The sequence below is a fragment of the Ochotona princeps genome, chromosome 8 (genome assembly GCF_030435755.1).
Source record: "Ochotona princeps isolate mOchPri1 chromosome 8, mOchPri1.hap1, whole genome shotgun sequence".
Lineage (NCBI taxonomy): Eukaryota > Metazoa > Chordata > Mammalia > Lagomorpha > Ochotonidae > Ochotona > Ochotona princeps.
The window spans coordinates 42067829-42077128 of NC_080839.1; the positions used below are offsets into that span (position 1 = coordinate 42067829).

General features: G+C 37.8%; 1 non-coding gene across 1 annotated transcript; it reads right to left on the reverse strand.

Moving 5' to 3' along the window:
- Positions 1 to 8927: 8927 nt before the first annotated feature.
- LOC118760688 (U6 spliceosomal RNA) lies at positions 8928 to 9034 on the reverse strand. Its single transcript, XR_004996925.2, has one exon. It is a non-coding gene; the product is annotated as a U6 spliceosomal RNA (small nuclear RNA).
- Positions 9035 to 9300: the final 266 nt, after the last annotated feature.

Below are 9300 nucleotides of genomic sequence, written 5' to 3' on the forward strand. Positions count from 1 at the left end.
CAAGTAACACAACATGTCTTCTCGGTTTCCTCAAATCAGAGTCAATATGGGCTGCCTCTTTAGGAAGGTTGACTGCTAAATAAAATTTAAACATATAATGTATTACATTCATCAAGTGCTTACTCCATGACAGCCTTGATGCAGTGTTGGTGATGATTTCAAATGGTACTCAATGAATCAAGCTTTCCTGGGTTCATGCCAATTATAAAGCAACTTGGCTGCTCTTCTTATTAACACAACAGATGTTAATAAGATGTTAACCACCTACAATTTTGGCATTTCATATGAGCACTGGTTCACAACCTAGCTGCTCCACATCCAATGCAGCTCCCTGCCAGTATGCCTGGGAAAGCAGCAGAAGATGGTCCAAGTGCTTGGACCCTTTTGTCCACGTGGGAGACAGGTGAAACTCCTGACTCTAGATTCAGGCTAGATCTGTCCAGGCCATCATAGGCATTTGAGCAGTGAACAAATGAATGGAAATGGTGTCTCTCTCTCTGTTAAATAAATAAAAAAGGATAGACAGATAAATAGATAAATAAATAATACATCTTCTAAAAAATAAAAATTAAAAAAAAATGTGTACTCTTTCCCCCTGCCTCTTGAATATAGCTGGGTTGGTAATTTTTTTCTTACCAATAGAATGCAATAGACACTATTTTTCCACAGCTTCCATATGCAAGCCTATGAATACTTTTGCCCTTGGAGTCGACTGCCTATCCGGATGCAGAGAAATGCCATGCAATGAGGAGAAGACACAAGACATTAATCCACTGCGGGAGAGGTCACATGGATGAGACCCGAGTCACTCTATCTCTAGCCAACACCATGCAGAGCAAAGATAACCAAACAGCTCTAAACTGTGACTACATTTCTTACCCATATGGTTATGAGCAGTAATATGATTGTTGTGTTAAGCCACAGAAGTGTGGCACAACCTGTTAAATATCAGTACATCACTGAAATAAAAGATAATTATCACTGCCTTTGTTGATCTTCAGAACATAGTCACTGGACTAATTTCATATAAAGGAAACTGTGAGTCATAACAGACTGATATTGAACACAAAAACTCCTTTCCAAATTCCTGAACTTACACGATAATTTTAACTGGAAGTAAACTCAAGCAACTCTTTTTTTTCCCCCTTTCCTTTGGTCTAACAGTATAACAAGAAAAAGAAACTTTCTGTATAAAGTACTAGTCCTTTCCTGCATTGAGTCAAAACTCCCTCAGTTGTTGCTGATAAATCTCTGTTATTCCCCAAAAGGCAAAAGGTCTGTTTGCAGATCTTGGAGATGGCGGATTCCATCGAAGTTGCAGTAAGATCAAAACCATTCGTACTCTAACAAAATGTTTAGTTTCTCATTTTAATGGAAGCAAGATTTACCTGCATATTAAGCCTTACACAGAGACTTTCACAGAGCTACTCTAATTCATTGAATATTAGAGAAGAAACAAACATTAGAGATTGTCTGGTCCAAGCCCATACTCTCAAGGCTAAGAAGTCGAGATCCCAGTCTGGTCGAGATCCATTCAGCCAACTCCTAACAGCAAGAACAAATCAGGGACCCGACTTCCAGTCCCTTCAGTACTGTCTTTCAGATGAAGTCACAGTGTACATGAACCCTTGTCAAGGACATCTAGTATAGAAGTAACAGTTTCTAGAGCCTTGAAAAAGAAAAACCATTGCATTTTTCTTACATCATTATCACATTTGTGTAGTAATATAGAGCTACATCTAAAATCTTTCACAAAGAGAACAACTACCGTATCTATTTTTTTTTTTTTCGAAGTCACCAGAAAGACGTTTAAAATAGCAGAAAGAGAAGTGCACATAAGTACCTGGAATGGCTTTTGACCAGATGAAAGGATGATCTAATTGGGCAGTATGAACTCTCAGTTCCCAATTCATTATTTATGATGCTTGTTGACATTTGGAGTGAAACACCAATGTCACCATCTCAGCAGGAAGCAAGTTATTTGGAGGACATATGGACAGTGAAAGAACATCTTCAGCATTCATCAAATAGTAGCCATAAACAACCAAACGAAACATCCTATCATAACTTTGTTTTTGCTTTCTTGACGTTCAACCTTCATTTGCACATCCCTTAGCAGTCAAAAAACAGAGGTTGCACTTTTCTTTTTTTTTTTTTTTTGCTTTTTAAGATAATTTTGTTATTTTTGGCTATATTTTAACTGTCTTCTTTCTTTTTTTAAAAATATTTTATCTATTTATTTTATTGGAAAGTCAGATACACAACAAGAAAGAGAGAAGAAGATAAAGACTTTCCATCTGCTGGTTCACTTCCCAAGTGGCCACAACAGCTGGGGCTGAGCTGTCTGAATCCAGGATCCAGGAGCTTCTTCCAGGTCTCCCATGCAGGTGCAGGGTCCCAAGGGTTTGGGCCGTCCTCCACTGCTTTCCCAAGCTGTAAGCAGGGAGCCTGATGGGAAGTGGAGCAGCCAAGATACAAACCAGTGTTCATATGGGATCCCAGCATGTGCAAGGTGAGGACTTTAGTCACTAGGCTACTGTGCTGGACCCAGAGGTTTCATTTCTAAAACAATTTTTGTTCACAAATGTTACTTTGTTATGAGATGCACGGTTCTTAAGAAATGGAGAGTAAACAACATTCTGCTCTGAAACTGGGACTGCTGTGGGGGCATGTGGAAGGGAGACTGGAGTTAAATAATCACCTTTTGGTGCATATACGTATTTTTCCTTAGGATATCCCTTACATAACACATGCTTCAATTATTGACATACCATCTTCTGCACTAGATCAATGTCTATAAGAAGAGAGACTGTGCCTTAAACATCATTCTCCACAATGCCTACTAATTCCATACTTACAAAAGAAGAAAATTTGCTAGAAGGATAAAAGGGATATTCAAAGCTGATTTTTTTGTTTTCCTGAGATAATAATTTTGTGCTATATCAGAGTCTTTTTGTTGAGAGTGAAACCATGGGGAAAAATGACTCCAGTTAGAGCTCTTGGAAAACAAAATGGCAGAAGTCTTTGTGGTCTTGAAAATTTAACAAGCAAAAATTTTAGGTATTGAGGCATTTGTACTCAAGGCAAGACCTTATTACAACTTAGAATATGCAAGCTGTAAATTGAGGAAAGAGGGAGATAATGCTTGTGCAGTCAGACTTTGTGTTGAGACCAGAGAGGGGACATTGTTTGGAACAAGTGAGGGAGTTTTCACTGAAAAATCTCTGATGACAGAGCACCCACCATATCTCCTTTTTGCATATGACTGAATGCAGCACAGATTCTTGACCGACACTCCATGATTCAGGAAGGAGGAGGACAGGAGGAAAAGGGAGAGGCATTCACTTGCAGCAGCTAAAGAACACGCACAAGGTTCAGGATTGGGCCCTTTTGTCCTCCTACCCTGGGAGCGCCAGGAATGCTCTCTGCCAGCCGGTCTTTATTTTCATTTATTTTTTTAGGTTATATACTTGCTTTTCTATCAGAAAACCTTTCTACTGACAAAGTAACAGAAGACTACATTTCAATCTGATATCTTTCCACAAAGCAGTTGTGAAAATTGGCGTATTTTTGCCCTCAGAACAATCTCTGCTTGCATATGCCTAATTAAATTGTAGAGGTCCTCTGCTTAAATCAAGATCTATTAGCTGTAAAAGTTATAGCATAATTCTTCTGCCACCTACATGATATTCTTGAACATATTTACAAGCAGACTAAGCTTATCTGCCATAAAAATATGCGTGATTTAATGCTGTTATGTTATTGGTGTCAATTACCAAAATTCAGCCTCACAATAAGCTCTCTGAAGACACTTCCAGATTGTCAATTTGCTTCAAGACAGAGTGTCTGTGAATTTTGTCCGTTAGGTATCTGAATTGGCCTAATGGAGCCAACCAGCACATCTGAAATAGGGCCCTGAATAGGACCCACACAAGATCATAAGCTGTTCTTGGACAAACACAGCCACATCACTGAAAAACTTTTCTCTTGTTGGAGTCAGCATTCAAGTGTGTGTTTAATGAGATGCACCCATACAGGGAAATACCCACCCATACCCATATGTTTTGAAAAGTGTTTCCACATTCCAACAACTCTAAAGTCTTCCATTTTTATCTGGGACTTTTTAAAAGTATTTATGCATCGTGAACAGAATTGCCATCTGCCTAGACATAGAAAATGTATTTATTTATTTTCACTTTGAAAGGCAGGGAGAGACAGTGAGAGAAGTTTCCACATTCTGGTTCAGTCTTTAAATACCTATAAGAGCCAGGAGTGGACCAGGCCAAAGCCAACAACCTGTATCTCCATGGTGGGTGGTAAGGACACAGATCTTTAAGTCATCATCTTCTACCTCCAAGCATGCAGACTAGCAGGAAGCTGGATCCAAACTAGAGTAGCTAGGACTTGAATCAGATGCTCTAATACAGGGTTTGGGCATCTCAAATGGCATTTTAGCTGCTGCACTAAATGTTTGTCCCCTCTGGAATGACTTTGCCAACCATAAATTTTTGTAACATATCCAAATACCTAAATTATCCAGAATTAAATTCAGTTTGTCAACATATGCAAACTTTAGAGTCCTATACAATGAGGAAATTTCCAATACGGATTGCACTATACCTGTTTTTCAGTGGCCACTTCCTATCTTACACAGACTTTCCAAGTCAAAGCTGTCATCTCAACGAAAGTTCCCTCTAATATCAAAGCTAAAGTAGCCTTTGTAGACTAAGTCAGAATACCCTAGTCTGAGAGAAAGGCTGGATGGACATAAGGTGCACAGTTCTTCAGTAAGCTGGATTTTTAAAAACAATTTATTTGTCTATTTGAGAGGCCAAAGCCAGGATCAGCCTGAAGCCAAACAGAATCCTGGAACCCAATTCAGGTTTCCCCACTTATTTAAATAATTACCCACTGCCTCCCGGGATCTGAGTTATCAGGAAGCTAAAGTCAGAAGTTCAACCTGGAAACTGAACCCATACATTCTAATGTAGGATGAAGACATCATAATCACTGAGCCACTTGCCTGTAAACATGAGTATTTCAAAGACATAGGCTTCTATTGTCTAAATCAGAAGAAAGAAGAAACCTTTCAGGCTCCACTTCTATAACCCTGCATTTCTACAATTCTCAGAGGCCTCCTAGGCAAGGACCAAATGCATAGATCATACACAGCAAGAAATGAAGGTCAACAAATAGGCATTTTAGCAAAAACAAACAAACAAACAAAAAGAAAATCTGAGTTAAAATTAAAATAACATATTTGGATCCTGTGTTGTGTAACCCAAAAATTCTGAACACATATCCTTCCAACATATTTCCTTTGACTAGACAAGCATCCCAAATTTTGAATATCAATTTTATGTATAATTTTTGTACATTATGTACAATTTTTAGATATAAATTTTAAATATAACTATCAGTTCACGGTCACATTTAATCAATACAATTTTTGGAATGTTTAGTGTTCACATGAAATTAGAACTTATACTTCATAATGCTTATTTAACAACAACAACCAAAAAAAAAAATCCCACAAAGACAGGTGCTTTTTGAATGAGTGTGTTAATCAGTGAGAGACAAACACTTTTTTTTCAGATTAACTAAAATACAATGATTGTTTCTCACTGTATTCATTCAATTGAGGGCCAAAGAATTATATAGTAGTAATACTCCTTTAGCCTGAAAAATTACAAGTACCAAGAATATATTAAGTTTTTGTTTTTTGTGGCTACGTGTTGTTCCATGCAACATACAAATGATCAGTAATGCCAGGGACAGAAAAGTCAGTTAAAGCCAGCCAGCATCTTAGGGATCTGCTACAAAAGTAATGAGCTATTTTCATTGACATTTTACCAAGTTTCTTCTTTTAAATATAATTTAAGAGAAACACCTATAATCAACACATTAAGTCTTTTGTGTTTCTTTGATTTTTATGACCAACTTGTTTTCAAGTCATTGTGAATGCCAAATAGAAATGGAGAAGGGAACTCAGGCTAAGCCTGAAAGTCATGCCAGTATTATCAAATGTGAATTAACAATGTTCCATCTTATTTTAGAAGAGGAGGGTAACAGTGTCATTTTTCAAGTTATTTAATCACTTAACAAAATAGCTATTAAAATTGTAAATAGCAGTAAACTATTTGGATAGTTGGTCTTTATGACATAAACATCTAGATGTTTGATTTTGGAAATACAGTTACCAAGAGATTTTTTAATTCTATAATTTCTAACACTAGCAGGTGCGATAAATTTCCACTCTCCATTTGGAGCCACTTCAGTGAAAACTTAATTTGTTTGATTAATAATATTAAGAGAAATAGGAAAATAATATATTTCTACAATTCTCAGGATTAAATTGTCTTCTGTATTTAATGACTATTATAGTCTATGATTTTTTAAAAATATAGAGCACTGATAATATGGAATTATTTAACATGAGCTATTAAAATGGAAGCTCATTTACAAAGTGCAACATGACCTTCTTACACTTTTACAAATGGAGTCTTGGTTTTCTTTATTAGATAAGTCTGATACAATATGGTGAAATCTGCAATGAAATGTTTATTGAAAGCCCTGAAGCCACTCAGAAGTGAAATAAACCTAGCTTTATATCAAAGTCACATTTTCCATCCACCTTCTCCCCAGTACAACACACCTCCAACAATGCAAACAATTTTGGTAAGCAACCTGTGGGTGTCTAAGAGGAACTCTTGATTCTAAACTGAATCCAGCATTTCCCCATGTATTAGGCTTCTCCAGAGAAACAAAACCAAGAAGGTGTATTTAAACCTTTGGCAGAGGTCCCACAGCAGTGCTATGGAGGGACTGGGGACACGGGAACCCACTTTCCTCTGAGTCCAAAGGCCTGCAAAAGAGGAGGCTGCTGATACGATCGCCGAAGTCCATAAGTCCAAGAACCAGGAGTCCAAGGTCTGAGTTCAGCGACGGCTTTCCAACTCAAGAAAAGAGCAGTTTCAGCTTTCTCTGCCCTTTTCTTCTATTTGGACCCTCAGTGATGCTTACTTTCATTGGTAAAGGCATCTTCTTTACTCAGTCTACTGACTCCAATGCTAATAGGTTCTAGAACTATCCTCACAAAATACGTATTACCAGCGATCTGGACATCTTTTACTCCACTCAAGTTGGTACATAAAGATACAACAATCCTCTCTTTCTGTGTTATTTCTCCCTGAAAGTACCTTCTTCAGCTTCTGTTTAAAAGCATGCTATTGCTACTCAGCCTCCATCATGACTGTCCATTAAAGGCCCAGCAATTGCAAGGTGAAGTCACCGATGCCATCCAAGAGAGTTTCTGTCTTTGTTATCACCTACAATACCAACACTCCATGAGGTTTCCCTGAGATTTTCCTTTCTTTGAGTTACAGATTATTCTACCAGAGACTGAGCCCAGGAGTTTACATTTGATTTTCCTTCCACTTTTTCATACCTTCTAGTACTCGTGTGTTTCATCCTCTTATATGAAGCAGTGTTTCTAGGGAATTACTCCCTCCCAGAGGGATACCATAGGGGAAGCAGAGAAATAAGGAAAGTGAGACTATCTTCTTTGAACTGTACCTTTGGAATATATAAAATCTGTTCTCTGAAGATTAATAAAGTAAAAATTAAAAGGACTATTTCTGGAAAAAGACAAAAACACCAAAATTCTCTTCTGTAGTTAGCATAGGAAATAGTTGCATGAATATATTACTTTCTTTGCTCCTATGTTAAAAAATAAAAAAAAAATTACTCCATCCCCAAAAAAGATCCTTCAAACTTTACTTTGCTTTTCTTTAACTTACTCACAATTCCCTCTCATTAGGACCCAATTATGAGTCCATGTGATACAGACTGGATGCTATCTTTGCACTCTGAAGCTGGTGTCATTAAATAGAAATTTTGTGAATTGTGATCTCTTTTCTGACAATTATTTCTTTTTCAATATGACACTATGCCTAGACCTTTCAAATTTACCTATAAATTTTATTATAATTTTTTGTCTGTAAGGAAGACATATGTAAACAAGATAAGACTTCTTTCGGACATGTGTATTCTAAACAATTCTCTGAATGTTCATTCAAAAATCAAATGTATTGTTGGCACTGAATTATTTGGGAAATTTTTTGAACTTCAAGAAATGAATAATCTGTACTCAAAAATACCCATATCGGCACCATTTTGTATCCTGGAGGATCCACTTCCCATCCAGCTTTCTGCCTGTGGCCTGGCAGGACATTCCCAAGGCTTTGGGACTCTGCCATCTGCATGGTAGTCCTGAAAGAAGCTCCTGCTCCTGACAGATTGGCTCATTTGGGTCATTGTGGACACTCGGAGAGTGAACCAGCAGATGGAAGATCTTTCTCTCTGTATCTCCCTTTCTCTGTAAATCTGACTTTCCAATAGAAAATAGATAAATCTTTAAAAAAAAATGCCCTACTAATTTTTCAAGATTTTTTTTATTTGAAAGGTGGAGTAATACAGAGATAGTGTGAGACAGGTAGGGAGTTCCTTTACCTGTTGGTTCTCTTCTCAAATGCCTACAAGAGCCATGCGTGAACCAGGCCAAAATCAGGAGACAGGAACACGGGTAGTAGTAGCCCAAGCACTTGGATCATCATCTGCTGTCTTCCCAGGCAAAAAAGCAAGAAACTGGATCAAAAGCAGAGCACTTGGGACACAAACCAGCACTCAGACATGGGATGCTAACATTGCAAATGTCCACTTAATTTACCACATCACAAGGTTGGGCCATACCTTAGTCATTTTTTTTTAATTTTTGATACAGTTTAGTTGGTGCTGGGGTTTCTCTTCACCCTCCCCCAAGTTTCCTCCCCTCCCCTTTGCTCTCCCTTCCAGACTCACAATGGGTGTCTTGCGTGAGTCTATCATGCTGCCGCTGGAGTGTCTCCCAACAATGTTAAAGATTGTCAAAAAATATGGAAGGTCTCATGAATTTGCATGTCATCCTTGTGCAGGGGCCATGCTAATCTTCTCTGTATCATTCCAATTTTAGTGTATGTGCTGCCGAAGCGAGCACACCCTAGTCATTTTAATGATGCAGTTCAGGGGCTGACACCATGGTGAAGTAAGCTAAGCCTCTGGCTGTACCAGAAGAAGGAAGATCTCCTTTTCTGTCTCTCCTTCTCTCTCTGTAAATTTGTCTTTTACATAAATAATAACCTTTAAAAAATGTTGCAGTGCTGAGGGATAAATATCACCACTATATCGAATCTGCATTTTCTTAGCAGATGCCTAGTTGTATGATTTCTGTTTCTTCTGTTACTATTTTTAAAATTTCTAAAA